Source organism: Macrotis lagotis, chromosome 2, assembly GCF_037893015.1.
Source record: "Macrotis lagotis isolate mMagLag1 chromosome 2, bilby.v1.9.chrom.fasta, whole genome shotgun sequence".
Taxonomy (NCBI): Eukaryota; Metazoa; Chordata; class Mammalia; order Peramelemorphia; family Peramelidae; genus Macrotis; species Macrotis lagotis.
Genome location: NC_133659.1, coordinates 133,053,400 through 133,067,589, shown reverse-complemented (window position 1 = coordinate 133,067,589; position 14,190 = coordinate 133,053,400). Strand labels below are relative to the sequence as shown.

The 14,190-nt window shown below is 39.5% G+C and overlaps 1 protein-coding gene across 1 annotated transcript in view; it reads right to left on the bottom strand.

Moving 5' to 3' along the window:
- Nucleotides 1–12,657, bottom strand: part of AHCTF1 (AT-hook containing transcription factor 1) — a 111,602-nt gene extending 98,945 nt beyond the window's left edge. Inside the window, exon 1 of the mRNA XM_074220911.1 lies at nt 12,502–12,657. The gene's annotated coding sequence lies outside the window, so the exon portion shown is untranslated. The remainder of the gene's footprint in view (nt 1–12,501) is intronic.
- Nucleotides 12,658–14,190: the final 1,533 nt, after the last annotated feature.

Sequence of the window (14,190 nt, the reverse complement as noted above, 5' to 3'; positions counted from 1 at the left end):
AGTGAATAGAGCACAGGCCCTGAAATCAGGAGTACCTGAGTTCAAATTCAGCTTCAGACATTTAATAACTACCTAGCTGTGTGGCCTTGGGCAAGCCACTTTAACCCCATTTGCCTCGCAAAAATCTTAAAATTTTTTTTTAACGTACTTATATACTACAGCTATTTATACACATTGCTACTTGATTTTATGATACTCTTGTATTTAGACTAACATTATGTGACTTTGGGTAAGTCATATCTTCAACCTGTAATAAAATTTCCTCATGCTATAAATAAATAAATAAATGAAGGGGCTGGACTAGATCAGGGGTCTAACTCAAATAAAAATGGAACACTAAACCATAACAAAGGTTTCCTGAGGTCACATAATGATTTAGAAAACCACATTACCTATTTTGTTAAATATTTCCCAGGAATTTAGCTATTTGATTTTGATAGATTTAATTCTTTTTTTTTTTAGATTTTTACGAGGCAAATGGGGTTAAGTGGCTTGCCCAAGGCCACACAGCTAGGTAATTATTAAGTGTCTGAAACCAGATTTGAACTCAGGTACTCCTGACTCCAGGGCTGATGCTCTTATCCACTGCACCACCTAGTCGCCCCAATATATTTAACTCTTAAGAGTCTAAGATATCAATCTTCCTGCAGGTCATGAATGAGGCAGAGGTAAATATAAATTTAGAGTTAGATTATCTTACGCCACAACTTAATAATGGTGATCATTTAACTATCAACCACTTTATGAAAACTGTATGATCTTGTTCAAGTCATGGACATTCACTCAATCAACAAGCATTTTGAAAGTGACTTAAAAAATCAAGGCATTGAGCTAAGTGCTGGTGATACAAAGAAAGGCAAATGGCAAGTCCCTGCTCTTAAGAAACTCATACACAGTGAATAAATTAAAAATAATCTCAGAGGAAAGGCAGCAACATTAAGGAGAATCAGGGGGGAAAAAATGACAATTATACAGTAGTTAGGACCTTTGAAAGCAAGTAGGGAAGGTAGCAATAAGGAAGCATTCTAGGCAAGGGGATCAGTCAGAGAGAATGCTTAAAGTATTGAGGCTATTAGAATATTACTGGAAAGGTAGGAAAATGGTGAGAATATGAAATTCAAAGAAAATATTTTATATTTCATCCTGGAGATAGGAGGGAATCACTAGAGTTTAACAAATGGGAAGACAAGTTCACTTCTGACAGATGGATACTAGACTTGGAGTAGACATACAAAATGAATTATCTTCTAACTCCACAAATTTAACAGAAGAGCCACATTTTCATGTTCTAAGGGATGTAATTAATACAAATTACTATTAAATTAACTTCCCTGTTAATCATTTTTTAGCTTCTCCCTCAACCCCATAAAGCATTATTTAACTGAGAAAAAAGAACAAGTTAAAAGTTGGAGAAAAATAGTCCAAAAATATTTGTGTTTACAGCCCGAGAGATGGAAGAATGGGATAATGATATCATGATATATTTTATTCACTTTCCATATATATATATATATATATATATATATATATATATATATATATATGGGAAAAGGCAAAGGAGAAAAGGGATGGAAAGTAATATGGCATTTAATGAAGGAGGAGTTGCTCATAAAGAAATGAACTAATCAAGATAGAACTTTTCAGGCTGATCCTAGAGATGATATAACTGATTTCAATTAAGTCAACAAGAATATAAAGATATCAAAATCAAAACTAAAAATAGAATAGTAGTTGAATTCTTTGACAAAATGACAAATACTAGATGGTTGGCAAATAATTCACTAAATCTCATAGCACTAAAATCTTTTTGTAGTGGCAAAGAACTGGAAATTGAGGGATGGAGCCAAGATGGAGAAGAGCCTCTCTTAGGTGCTCTCTATAATATTTCAAAAAATCATAAAATTATGGCTCTAACTAAATTTTCGAGAGACAGAACCCACAGAAAGATCCGGTGAGGCAGTTCTCCAGACCAGGGTAACCTGGAAAATAGTGGAACCTCCACGGGGTTAGAGAGGTGGCCCAACAGAGTGAAAGAACCATGGCTCACCGGCAGCAGGGGCAGTTTCCTGACTTACTCCCCGGGGAGCACTGGGCACAACTTGGAAGATCAGTGGGGGGACTTCTGCCAGAGCGAATGCGTGAGGCCCAGCCTTCAGGACACTCACCTAGCAGTGGCTGGGGCAGCCATCCAGGTCCAGGAAATGGAGGCAGGTGGAGCTGGTAAGCAGGAGCCCCCAGCAAGTGAGTCTTGAGTGCTCAGCCCACCAAAGGTAGGGGCAGTGGAGAGAGACTTCCAAGGTCTATCCTCTGTACCAGGAACAGGACTCTGGGGTTCTGACCACATTCAGATCCTAATCATAGCCTAGGCCCCCCCCCCAGAGAATAGCAGGGACCCCCACCACTAGCCCTGTGGCAGAGGGGTACGCTTGTGGTCATTTACCGACCAGGAGGGAAGACAGAGCTTCACACACTGACATCCTTCGGGGAGGGGTCCCAATAATACTCAAAAGCTCAGGAAGCACCCCAAAACCAGGCACAGGCTGGAGAAATCAGTAAATAAAAAAAAAAGAGGAACACCACTGAGAAATACATTGTCTATGATCCCAAGAAGGATCAAAATACTCAAATCTGAAGATGAGGAAGTACAAGCTTCTGCATCTAAAGACTTCAAGAAAAACGGAACTTGGGCTCAGGCTATGACAGAACTCAAAAAAGATTTTGAAAATCAAGTAAGGGAGATAGGAAATTGAGGGGATGCCAATCAATTGGAGAATGACTGAAAAATTTGTGGTACATGAATGTGATTGAGTACTGTAGCTCTGTAAGAAATTATGAGTGAGCAAGATTTCAGAAAAACCTGGAAAGACTTGCATGAAATGATGCTGAGAAGTAAACAAAACCGGGAGAACATTGTACACATTAACAGCAACATTGTGTGATGATCAACTTTGATGGACTTAGTTTTTCTCAGCAGTTCAGTGATCAAGGACAATTATAAAGGAGTTGTGATGGAAAATGTCATTCACATTCAGAGGAAAAACTATGGAGTCTGAATGCAGACCAAAGCATACTATTTTCATTTTTTAAAAACCGATCTTCTCATGGTTTTTTCCCCTTTAGTTCTTTCTGATTCTTGTTTCATAATATAATTAATATTATGGCTAAATAGGCTAAATGAGTGTACACATATTACCTATATCAGATTATTTGCAGTCAAGAGAAGGGAGGAAAGGATGGAAGGCAGGTAGAAACTTACAAAAAGATGAATGCTGAAGAACTCAACTTATAAAATGAATGTTGAAAATTACCAAAGTCAGCTAGGTGGCATAGTGGATAAAGCACCGGCCTTGGAGTCAGGAGTACCTGGGTTCAAATCCGGTCTCAGACACTTAATAATTACCTAGCTGTGTGGCCTTGGGCAAGCCACTTAACCCCATTTGCCTTGCAAAAACAAAAAACAAAAAACAAAAAAAACACCAAACCCTAAAGAAAATTATCTTTGCATGTAAGTAGAAAAAAATAAAAGTAAATTAAAAAAAAAGGCTATCTTGGGGGCAGCTAGGTGGCCCAGTGAATAGAGAACCAGCCCTGGAGTCAGGAGGATCCATTCAAATTTGGCCTCAGACCACTTAATACCTCAGACCACTTAATAATTACCTAGCTGTATGATTTTGGGCAAATTACTAAATCCCATTGTCTTGCAAAAAGCTTAAAAAAAAAAGGCATCTTGCCCACTCTCTTCCTGTTCAATTATGGATAAACTCACTTTTATGTTGTTTTTACCCAAGAGATCAAGAGATATAACAGGGGTGGCTAGGTGGCGCAGTGGATAGAGCACCGGCCCTGGAGTCAGGAGTACCTGGGTTCAAATCCGGTCTCTAACACTTAATAATTACCTAGCTGTGTGGCCTTGGGCAAGCCACTTAACTCCATTTGCCTTGAAAAAACCTAAAAAATAAAAATAAAAAAATAAAAGAGATATACAAACACAAAGGAAGTCCAATGACCAGATTATTTGATAGCTTATATATAAAGTTTTAGCATAGTTTTGCCAATGGGCATTGTTCACAATTGTTTTTTCCTATGTGGATAATCGAGTCACACTATTTTGAATGAATGTGTCCCAATACTTAATGCAATGAAGTACAATTTCATGCACAAACAGGAAGGAGCATCTGTATATCCTTACCATCTATAATAACTAAACTCTCTTGGATGTCCTAGAAAACAGTGGTAAACATCTTTGGGAACACAAATATCCTATGTTATATCTCACTTGACTCCTAACAATCGGGAACAAAGTTATCTTTGTTATTACAGCCTTCAAGGAATCTTGTATGATTCTGATGCAAGGGAGGTAAGTTAGAAAAAATTATGTTATTTCACTCTAAAGAATCAAATGTAGTTTTATAGTCAACAGTAAATTTGAGTGTTGTATTGTTACCTTTTTCAGTCAATTGTATAACCAGTAAAGAAGTAAAACTATAAATGGCTTCAAAATAGATTTAGCTATACTGGTGTCTGATGGATTTTAAAGAGCAAATCAATGTTTCTGGATATCCATGTAACCCTGAGGTTGTCAAGGAAGACAACTAAACTATTGCACAGTTCCCTGTGCAGAGTAGTATTAATAAACATTGTTAAATAACAAAATGAGAAGTTATCATTGTTAACAGATATGACTCTGCAGGGCAGCTAGGTGGCACAGTTGGATAGAGCACCAGCCCTGGAGTCAGGAGTACCTGAGTTCAAATCTGACCTCAAACAATTACCTAGCATATGGCCTTGGGCAAGCCACTTAACCCCATTGCCTTGCAAAAAAAAAAAAAGATATGACTCTAGGGTAACTGAATCATAAAAACTGACCAAACATTTTTATCTCTTCAAATAATATGCAATATAATCTAGCTATCTAAAAATCCTTTCGGGGCAGCTAGGTGGCGTAGTAGATAAAACACTGGCCCTGGAGTCAGGAGTACCTGGGTTCAGTTCCCGTCTCAGACACTTAATAATTACCTAGCTGTGTGGCCTTGGGCAAGCCACTTAACCCCATTGCCTAGGAAAAAACCTAAAAGAAAAAAAAATCCTTTCAAAGTGTTATAGAATTTGATCTGGAAACTTCCCTAAAGTTACACTGTTACAATGTTAAGAATCATCCTCAATAAATTTGAAGGATTATTTAAATTAACAGCAACAACTATAATAAGTAGCTGGATATAGAACTTTAAGGTTTGTGAAGTGTTTTTCAAATTTATTCCATTTTATCTTCAACAACAATCCTCAGGGGGTTAGGTGCTATTTTACATTAGGGAAATTGAAGCACATCAATAAGTGACTTACCCAGGATCACACAGTGAGTTAAGTATTTGAGGTCATATTTGAACTCAGGTCTTTATAACTCAAAATCCAGTGTTCTCTGGCCCCTGAATTATACCTTCTCTATCACAAATCCCTAATCACATACTAATATGAACACTCATCATACCTGTATGAACTTTAGCAAGAAATTAGTAACTAGTCTTCCTCCCTCCCTCCCCTCCCCATTTTGCATTTTTTCTACAGACACTAGATTAGTTTTCCTTGTGCAAAATATTAGATTACAGCACTGCTTCTATTCAAGATAGATTACCCCTACCCTACTATTTAATAGGGAAAATTAAAATTCCTGAAACTAGCAATCAAGGTCTTCCAAAATCTGCAGCTATCTCATCTTCCCAGGCTATTCCCATTCCACATATGTTTCAAACCAAACTAGGTTTTTCCAATCAACTCGAGCATTTATTTAAGCTATATTTTACCCAAACACAGAGGATACAAAGACATGAGACAAAGAGCCATTAAGAACTCGTGCTGAGTATTGAAAGGAATATAGACAAGTAAATACAAGATAATTTGAAAATGGAAAAAAGTAGTAACTAGCAGTACCAGAAAGGTTTCATGTAAGAGGTGGCTGATAACTGAGCTAAGCCTCCCCAAAATCTTCCAATCACAGCACTCCCCAAACCTAGAATTGTCATTCAGTCCAAATCTAGCTATGCTAACCACCCTTTAAGGCTCAACTTTACTACTTCCCTGGTTCCCTTCAAGTTCCAGTTAAAATTTCAGAAGAAACTTTTCCTCATACTCAATCTAGTGCTTTCCCTCTGCTGATTCTTATTTTTCCTGTATAGTTTGTTTGCATTTGTTTGCATGTCATCTCACTATTAAGACTGTTAACTTCCAGAGGTCAGAAATTGTCTTTTACCTTTCTTTGAAACCCCAGTGCTGAGGATAATGCCTGGCACAAAACAGACAATACTCCCCTGACTCACTGGAGCCTCCCCTCTAGCTAGTAATCCTTCCTTCCCCACTTTCCAAATATCACAGTTTCTTAATTTGCATCTCTCATGCATTTATAAAAATAAACTATACTAGAAAACAATACAGCAAACATCCCTATACCAGATTCTGTGTTTCACAGGGGCAATGACAAAAACTTTTATTTGTTAACATACTCTTTCCTTTGGTTGACTATGTAAGTTTCTTGACAGCAGATTATTTGGGATTTTTTTTTGTTTTTAGATTTCCAGAACAGTTGGAAACATAGCTAATGGACCCAAAGTAATGATGGAACCAGAGATTATGCTATATAGTAACCAAGGGCTTATTTAGTACACATTACCTTTATTATGCTAGCACCTTGCTAGCATAAGGGGATACAAAAAAAAATACTGTTCTTGCATTCAAGGGCAGTTAGTTATCTAGAGAATTTAACCTGTTAGATATATAAAGAAACTGAGACAGGAAATCCCATCACTAACTGGAATGATCAAGGAAACTTCAAGAAGATGGAATGTGAGCTGAGCCTTGAAGAGAAGAGGATTATAAGAGGTGAGTGCATTCCAGGCAAGAAGGTAAATGCACAAACCAGTAAATTTGGGGGAAATAACGGATTTTGTTGTTTTATTCCAGAAGCAACTAAAATTTGCTAATGCTAGCTGCTAATGCCTAGAAGTATCAATTTGGGGGTAGGTGAGTAACTTGGTTGGTGCTCTAGGAATATTTTGGTAGCTGTATGGTAGATAAATTTAGGAAGGCATAGAAAGCAGAAATTGAACAATAAGGAAGATGTTAAAATGGAGGATTAAAAAAATGCAGACTTCCTAGAAAAGGGAAGAGAAGATGGAGAACAGAAGATAACATGAGTCAAACTTTAGTAACTAGGATTTCAACAAAAATAGATAGGAAGGGAAATGGATTTAAGGGTTTAGTATAACATGCATTCTGTGGTTTTGTGCTTTTATGTCTAATCTGAAATGTTCAAGAGCTAAGTGAACTAATTAGAGAAATGCAAACTGAAACAACTCAGAGGTACCACCTCATGCCTATAAAATGGCTACTATAACAAAAAAGGAAAATGATAAACATCAGAAAATTGGGACACTAATACACTGTTGGTGGAACTATGAGCTAATTCAACCATTCCAGAGAACAATTTGGAACTATACCCCAAAGGGCTATAAAACTGTGCTTATCCTATGATCCAGTGATACCACTGCTAGGGCTATATCACAAAAAAAAAAAAAAAAAAAAAAGAAAAAAGAAAGAAAGAAAGAAAGAAAGATCAAAAAAGAGGAGAAAAACTTAGTTGAAGCAGCTCTTTTTGTGGTGGTTAAGAAATTGAAATAAACATGCCTATCATTTGGGGAATAGCTAGACAAGCTGTGGTATATGATTATGATGAGATATTATTGTACTATAAAAAATGACAAGTAGGATGATTTTAGAAAAATCTGGACTTACATGAATTGATGCAAAGTGAAGTGGGAAGAATCAAAAGAACATTGTATACAGTTACAGAAATATTGCTGGATATCTATTCTCAGGCAAAACAACGATCCAAGACAATTCCAAAGACCTAATGATGCAGCATACTATCTACCTCCAGAAAAAAAAAACAACCTGATATTGTTTGAAAACAGACTGCAGGGCAGCTAGGTGGTGCAGTGGGTAGAGCATCAGCCCCTGGGGTCAGGAGGACCTGAGTTCAAATCCAACCTCAGACACACAATAATTGCCTAGCTGTGTGACCTTGGGCAGGTCACTTAACCCCACTGCCTTAAACAAAAAGAAAAGAAAAAAGAAAACAAACTGAAGCTATTACAGTGAAAGATGAACTCATTTGTTAATTATTTTGTTTATACATCTTATACCATGCTATTTTTCATTTTCTTCAATTCTTTCTTTCTCTTGAACATTGCTTTCTTCTTGTACAACATCACTCAAAGGGAAATGTTTTACATGTTTGCACGCACACGTGTAACCTCTATCTGATTGCTTACCATCTCAGAGTTGGAAAGGGATAGAATTTGGAACTAAAATTGTTTTTAAAAAAAGTTTAAAAATTGTTGTAGTGTAATAAAGGGATTTTTTTTTAAAAATCAACAAATCAATTGTTTTAAAAAAAATTCTAAGTTAAAAAGCCTCCAATACAATTTAATTCATCAATAAATACCTGGCTAGCTATTCATTAACATATATTTTTAAGATACATCAAAAGGCTACCAAGATGGGGATAAAGGGCTCAGTTCATTTTATTTGAATATAAACCTTTAAAAAAAAAACTACATAGTAAAAGTTGGGAATTACAAATCATTATTTCAAAACAGCTCTAGCCTAAAAATTCAACTTAATAATTACAAGTCTACTGCATATTCTTAGAGCAGGGACTCAACAGAATTGGTGTCTTCTTTTTAAAAAATATTTTGTTAAATTTTCTAATTGGTTTCCTGTGTGTGTGTGTGTGTGTGTGTGTGTGTGTGTGTGTGTGTGTATATATATATATATAATTTATGACTCTTCACCAGACTTCCAAAGTGTCTCTTCAAGCTCCAAAATAAGAACCCCTGCCCTAGAATATTATGGTATGCAATGAAGATAAAGTTCTTTTTTGTCATATAATTTAAAGTCTAGAATGTAGATTTTAAAAAAACCCAGATATTACTATAATACAAGTTGATAAGAGAAATACAACAATATAGCCCAAGTATGATGCTTTAAGATATAAGGCACTTAACATATTATTTCACATACTTCCATAATACTTTGAGACAGGTACTATATAGGTATTTTCTCTAATGATGAGCAGACTGAGGCACAAAGAAATTGAATGTTTTGTACAGGATCATAGTTCTTAAATATCAGAGGTGGTTTCAAATCCAGATTTTTTCCTTACTGAGTCTTTCTTTGTTCAAAACAAAGTGCTATGTTAAGTTCAAGAAAGATATGGTCATATGGAGTAAAACCAACAGTATTACCTTACCTAACCTGTAAAGGTCTCAAACTCTAAGTCTATGATCTCTAAAATCTAAAAGACTAAATACAGAATCTTTTAAATACATTAATACACTGAATTCCTACATATCCAATATTGAGAATGCTTAATGAACAATAGTCCTTTTGTTACTCATTATTATCCAATGGAAGTTCAGAATATATTTTTAATTGTAATTTTCCAAGCATTTTTAAATTTTTTGTAATTAACACTAAAATGTTATCTACCAACAAACTCAGTGATTCCTTGCCTTTCTCTAGTTGTGACCATCAATTCCTTCTTTAATTCAAGATATACTTGTGTCTCCCTTAAAAATAACTACTTGTATTGATTTTTAAACTAAGACAAATTTTAATTTTCATTGGAGAATGTCACATCTTGGTATGAATATACACAGGTTTGGGTTGGAAGTAAAAGTTCAAAAGGGACTAAGCATAGTCTAAGCTTTAAAAAAATAGCTATGTGTGCTTCATGCTAAACAGAAATAAGCAGACAGACAATGGAGAACTTTGAAAACAAGTATGTCAAAGCTCAAATACTCTTCCCTCAGAGACCAACAGTAACTGGTCCCACTTATTACTATCAGTGGCCTAAGAGTCATATGCCTGGGCTAGGATTTGAAATATAAGATGTATAAACAAAATAACAAATGAGTTCATCTTTTACTGTAAATCTTATCACCCTCCAAATTTCACTATTACTGTTAAATGTTATCACCCCATCCTTCCAGGTACAAAATCTGTACAAAATCTATCATTCTCAATTCCTCACTACCTGTCATTTCTTATATATCAAATCTCTTGCCACAATCTATTGATTTTACCTTATCCTTAGAAGTGCCTCCTGTCCTCTAAAACTTGCCACCACCTCAGTACAAACCCTGATCATCTCATACTTAAGACTACTGCCTTAGACTACTACCGATAAAGAAAACTTGTTCCATTGGTTCTACAATAGCTATAGAAGGCTCACCAAGACCAATAAAGAAAACTCATTCCATTGGTTCTATAACAGATATAAAAGGTCTGATTGTCTCAAATCTCTTCAATCCATCCTCAACTTACAAAGCAATTTTCCAAGTGTAAATTCTTCTAAAACACACCAGTCCATTGTCAACTGCAATAAACTCTGGTGGTTCCCTAACATGACCAGGATTATATACAAAATCCTGTTTGCCCTTCATAATCTATACCAATCTCCCACTTTTCAAAGTGTATATGATGCTTCTCATCATCCTGTGATGCTGGCTGTCTTGTTCTTCAAACAAAACACTATCTCTTAGCTCCAAGCATTTCTCTGGCTGTCTTCCATGACACAATGTTCTCAACTCCTTTAAGTCCCAACTAAACTTCCTTTAAAAATCCCAACTAAAATCCCATCTTCTACAGAAAATCTTTACCAACTCCTCTTAATTCTAGTACCACTCCTCTTTGATCATCTCCTATTTATCCTGTTTAAGACTTGTATATTTGTCTATTCAATTGTGAGCTCCTTGAAAACTATCTACCTCCTTTCTTTGTATCCCCAGTGCATAATGTATGGTGCATAGTGTTTACTGATTTGACTATAAGCAAAGTTTAAAAATCTTCAATCTTTTCAACACTGGATATATTTTAAAGCAAGAATAAGGTAAATATAATCACTTCAAAATTAAATGATTTCAAACAATTTTTCAGCGTCTAACACTGTCTAGTATGGTGAATTTTAAGTCAAGATTAGACCTGCATCTTGACATAGGGCATCAAACTTCCTCACCTACAAAATGAGGTAATCCAAGTAAGTGAGGGACCATTCAGACTAGTAATCTTTTAAGTTACATACACTCAAATCCTACATATCCACATTGAGGATGCTTAATGACTATTAGTCCTCTATCTTTATCAGAATATTTTTTTTGTTGTACATTTTTAAAGTATTACTACTAATTTTTGGAATCAATATTAAAATGTTAACTACCAACAAACTCAGTGAATTCCTCATCTTTCTAGAGTTACGACAACCTAAGAGTCTTGGTTCAAGACATACTTATAACTCCCCTAAAATATTTACTTTTATTGATTTTTTTTAAACTAAAACAAATCCTAATTTCATTTAAGAATTTGTCAGATCTTTGTATGAACAGAGAACTCAGAATCACTAGTGGAAAAAAAAGCGATTGTATATTTTGTGTACCCCAGCCAAAAGATGATCATCCTTTACTGGCTAAATACCCTACATATATTAAAAAAAAAAATCCCTCCTCCCTGCCATTCAATAGTCATAAAATATCCAGAATCCCAATATTAATACTTTAAAGAGCTGTTTCATCCAATACACTCATGTTACAGATGATGAAACTCAAGTACAGGTGGACGTTTTAATGACTTAGTAAAAGGTCACAAAGTCATCATGTAACACAGAAGCACCATACCCAGATTCCCTAACTTTTGGTGGATAATTCTTGCCAGGCTCATCTCATCATAGTCTACGTTCTCAGACAGAGTCAAGAAATGATGAAAGGTCTAGGACCAATCCACAAAGTAATCCTCGATTTAAACAAACAAAAGAAAATGCCTATAGGAGATGGCAACGTTCGTTTAGTTCCTATCGGCGATCATTGTATCCTGTTAAAATTGTAGGAACTGAGTTAGCTTCCCCATCACACACAATGACTCGAGTTCAAGGCCGCCCTCAGCCCGTCTGCCTCAGTGTCCTCATCTGGAGAACGATCCGGAGAAGGAAGCCCCGAGGGGGAGCAGAGGCGGCCGCGGGCTCGCACTGGCGGGCGGGCGGGGAGGGGGCTGGGCTGGGTCCCCGGGCCCGCGTGGGCCGCTCCCCGCGCCGCGGCCATGTGGGGGGCCGGCGGCGAGCGCTTATGTAACCCCCACGCACCCTCCCGGGGCCCCGGCCCCGAGGCGGGCCATCGGCGAGGCCCGGCGGCGCCGGCGAGGGCCCGCCGCCCCTCCCCCAACCCCGTACCTGGCAGGGGCGGGCGGGCGGGCCGGGCTGCCGAGGCCGGGGCGCAGGCGGCCCCCGCCGGCCGGCGCGTCACAAGCCCTCCCGAGACCCCTCCCCCTCCCCGGCTCGGGCCCCTCCTCACCTCGGCGCCGCCCCACCTCCGAGCCGGACAACGGCCCGGCGGCCCCGGGGCGCCCCCTCCCCGCCTGCCTTCCGCCTCGCAGCCGCGGCGGCCGCGCTTTGCGCCTTACCCGGAGTCGCCCCAACCGCCGCCGCCGCCGCCGCCGCCGCCGCCGGGCCACAGTCCCTCACACCGCCGAGGGGAGCGGTGACGGGGGAATGGAGCTGCGGAGTGGAAAGACCCGGAGATCTCGGCTGCCCAGCTCCGGGAGTCTCGCGAGAGCCCGAGCCTCCCGACCTCTGTCGCGGGAATTTTCAAACTCTCGGCTCCAGGGAAGGGATCCGGAAAAGGGGAGGCGGGGCGGCCCGAGGCTGAGTGGAACTGAGGCTGAGGGCGGGGCGGAGAGGGAGACTCGGGACGCCGCCGGCGTCAGCCCCCTCTGACCGCGGTGGGGGCCGGGAAGACTACCACTCCCAGCATCCCTTGCATGCGGAACGAAGGGGCCTTCGGGATTGGTAGTTTTTCGTTTGAACCCGCCTGCAGCGCCGGGGCAAGCCCCGGAGCTCTCCGGATCGCCGGGAGAACCGGCCCCTGGGTCCGGCCTCGCCCGCGGCCGCTGAAACGTGATAAAGCACTTCTCCCCTCCCGAAGCCAGCGTGCTTTCCTGACAACTGATTCTACCCGCTGCCCCCCTCGAGCTCCCCAGCGCCTCCGGTCCACCACGGGGACCTCCGCAGTTTGAGAAGGACGCGGGCGGCGTGCAGCCGGGCCCTGTGGCCCCTTAGACCGAAACGCCAGCCAGTGTCGGCGCTGGAAAGCGAAAACTAAACCAAACGTTGTTTTGCCTTCTGAGCCCGGAAGCAGCTTGGGGTAATGGGAAGGGTGGATGGGGATGGGGGATGGTGGATGGTGGATGGATGAATGGATGGATGGGATGGATGGTGGTGGATGGATGGATGGATGGATGGATGGGGTGGATGGGTGGATGGTGGTGGATGGATGGATGGGTGGATGGTGGTGGATGGATGGATGGATGGATGGATGGTGGATGGTGGTGGATGGATGGATGGATGGATGGATGGTGGATGGTGGTGGATGGATGGATGGATGGTGGATGGTGGTGGATGGATGGATGGATGGATGGGTGGATGGTGGTGGATGGGTGGTGGTAGATGGATAGATGGTGGATGGGTGGTGGTAGATGGATAGATAGATGGTGGATGGATGGTGGTAGATAGATAGATAGACGGCGGATGGGTGGATGAACGGATGGTGGATGGATGGATGGTGATGGATGGATGGTGGATGGATGAATAGATGGTGGATGGGGTGGTAGATGGATAGATACATGGTGGATGGTGGATGGTGGATGGTGGATGGATGGTGGTAGATGGATGGATGGATGGATGCATGGTGAATGGGTGGATGGATGGATGGATGGTGAATGGGTGAATGGATGGAAAAACTTTAAAAGTAAAATTGACAAACATGAACATTTGCACATGCATAGAATAAGAAAAAGAATATTGCATACAAAATTGTAATTGTTATAAGGCTTGTTTTTTTAAATATACAATAAACTTAACACAGTAGTAAAAAAAAGTAAAATTGACTAACTAAAAGAGGAAATCTCATTTAAAAAAAAGTAGTCAACTGGAAAGGAAAACAACTCGTTTAAAAGTAAAATTAACTGGAAAAGGAAATAAAAGCTAACTGAAGAAAATAAAACTCTAAAAATTAGAATTGGATAAATAAAAACTAATGACTCTATGAGACATAAAACCCAAAGGCTGAAAAAAAGGGTTTGCATTAAAAATAA